At 45.6% G+C, this 2,579-nt stretch overlaps 2 non-coding genes across 2 annotated transcripts; both read left to right on the top strand.

The window, feature by feature from the left end:
• Nucleotides 1-1,264: 1,264 nt before the first annotated feature.
• On the top strand, nucleotides 1,265-1,336 carry TRNAD-GUC. The gene has a single exon. It is a non-coding gene; the product is annotated as a tRNA-Asp (tRNA).
• Nucleotides 1,337-2,140: 804 nt separating this feature from the next.
• On the top strand, nucleotides 2,141-2,212 carry TRNAV-AAC. Its single transcript has one exon. It is a non-coding gene; the product is annotated as a tRNA-Val (tRNA).
• Nucleotides 2,213-2,579: the final 367 nt, after the last annotated feature.

Genomic DNA, 2,579 nt, shown 5'->3' with positions numbered 1-2,579 from the left:
CCTGTTGTAGAGCATCCTCTCCAGTAGAGTCGTGGGGGACAGTAAGATGAAGTACTGCAGGACAAAACAATTACAGTGGGCAGGCTGGACACGCTGTGAAGAAACCTGATTTTAAAATTCTAAGACAGCCCGAGTGAAAAGTTTCCTTAGAGAGTGACCCCCGAGCTAAAAGCATGGCTTTATGGGTATGCTAATCAGGTAAGATGTGGGTGACATTTCATTTTCTTTATAGCCTTCTTTGTGCAGTTCTTGCAAATTAAAAGAGGATCCAGCGCTGCATTGTGATGTGGGATACCTGGAGCAGAAGGGGTAATCTGTTTTATTCGGACAAACCGAAAGGATAAACCACGGAAATCCAAACTTGTTTTACTTCAGCTCATTAGCATGCCCAGAATGCCATGGTTTTACTCATGTATTTTCTCCCACTCTTATGGCATTCTTTCTTAGTCACGCAGCTGGATTTGGAAACAGACGGTGTCGCTTTCTCAAAGCACAGATGTCAATCACACTCCTTCATTTTCGCCAAACGTGAGTTGAGTTTTTTGGTCACTGTAATCTTAATAAACTCCTCACGTCTTATCAGAGGAGGTCCAGCAACCACAGCCCTCCCCGCCCGAGTTGTTTGGGGGTTTCCATTTTTTCACCCTCCCTTTTATGTCAGCTATGTGCCTGTAGTTTCCTAGTATCAGTCACGCCCTGGTGGTGGTATCTCTTCCTTGTCAAGACAAGGTGCTTCTTATATTTCAGAGCAGATTGCCATCCGCTGAGATCTAGTCTTTCTTACGCCTTCCTCTTTGGCCGGCATCTCACGGTGGTCAGCAGTTTGCATCCTGACATCACACGCCCTAGAACTCAATCTTACATTCTTCTCGCCACTTCCTGAGTATCAGAAGCACTTAAGACACGGAGGGAGCAGCTTCAGAGACAAGAAACTCCTTCAGTTAGAACATATCTGCTCATTCAGTTGAAGGCCGAGACTCTCGAATTCAAAACATTTGTTTCCCCTTTGGCTGATAGCTCACTTTCAGTCCAGCCGAGGGTGAGCTTCAAGTGCGACAACTCTTCCTACATGTAACTACTTAATAATTAATCCGCTCACAGATTGCCCCACTTTATTCATTCAAAGGAAATGAGCTATGAAGTTTAAGGCTGCTCGTTTCAAAATTCCATTTGAAGTACCACTAGAGAAAATGATGGCAGTAACCTTAAGTGTGTTAACCCTATGGACTTGTCTGCCGTCGGACAGGGTCAAGTGCCAGTGGCTTCCTCGTTAGTATAGTGGTGAGTATCCCCGCCTGTCACGCGGGAGACCGGGGTTCGATTCCCCGACGGGGAGCGCGTAGCTTCTTTTTGGTCTAGCTTTCATCAGAGCACTGGATCATGCCTGTGAACTATTAACAACCTATTAATAGTCATATCGACTATTCATTTCTGTGGTACGTGGTTTGATTCTGACAAAACTCCTTTAGTGACTGCTAGATGGAGCGAGTGACTATACCAGACTCACCAATGGGGCATTCTTGTTTGGTTTGACTCCTTAACAGTCACCTTGACTGCAGGCCTAGTAACTTGCTGTCAGCCCATTGCCACGAGCTTCCTGCTTTCTATCACTGCTTTTCAGCAGTGAGTACAGCACAGATTTCCAGATAGTCACCCCCTACCTGTAGTGCTGAAGCTCAACCTGGTGTCGGGCCTAGTATAAGGGCAAGGTGTAGCTCAGCAACTTGAAAGATTGCAGTTTTCTACATAGTTCTCTTTATCGGGTCTCTCACCGGTGACCTCGCTAAATAAGTTGCTCACACTGTTCAGCACACTTTAAATATATTCATTAATTACTGCAAATATCGTATGCTCTGTTTATTTCGCAGCTGCTACACTTCTAACACGTGGAAACTAACCCCGAGCTATTTGTCGATAAGTTTGAGTCGAGGAAATCATGGCTGCAAAGAGTCAGTAGACCAGCGATACCCACGCTGCAGTAGGCGTGTGTGCACACATATAAACGTATCTACCTATCTGCCTTCTCCATCTATAGCAATAGCTATATGTACGCATACGTAGACAGACAGCTAGCTAGCTAGCTGGCTGGCTAGCTAGCTAGAGACACAGTGAGATGTCTAGGAGAGGAGACGAGCAAGCAGGTTCTGTAGTGTAGTGGTTATCACGTCTGCTTAACACGCAGAAGGTCCTGGGTTCATCCCCAGTGGAACCATTATGCCAGTGCAAGATAAGAGAATTGGTAGGCGTGATGAAGCATAACAGATTCGCTTTCCAGTAACCCAATCCTTGGTTTGAGATACCTTTAAATGTGCTCTTGATTGCTTCAGATAAAACTGCTTCAATTGAGAAAAATCCTGCCTGCTGTGCGACAGTATATCAGTTGACGACAGATTGCAAGGGCACAGAAACAATTGCCGACGCCTTTAGATTACGCTCAAATGTGTTTAAATGCACAGATGCTAAGTATTTTGAAATAAAACCGCAGCTCTTTAGTAACATCTTACAGGTTGGTAGGTGGCCACAAGGCCTCTGGCAGGTCGATCACTAGGGAGCCTGACCCGCTCTCACTGCCCCAAAGT

The sequence above is a fragment of the Protopterus annectens genome, unplaced genomic scaffold, assembly GCF_019279795.1.
Source record: "Protopterus annectens isolate FY-2018-M unplaced genomic scaffold, PAN1.0 ctg67976_obj.part0, whole genome shotgun sequence".
NCBI classification, from domain to species: domain Eukaryota; kingdom Metazoa; phylum Chordata; order Ceratodontiformes; family Protopteridae; genus Protopterus; species Protopterus annectens.
This window is presented reverse-complemented; position numbering and strand designations above follow the sequence as displayed.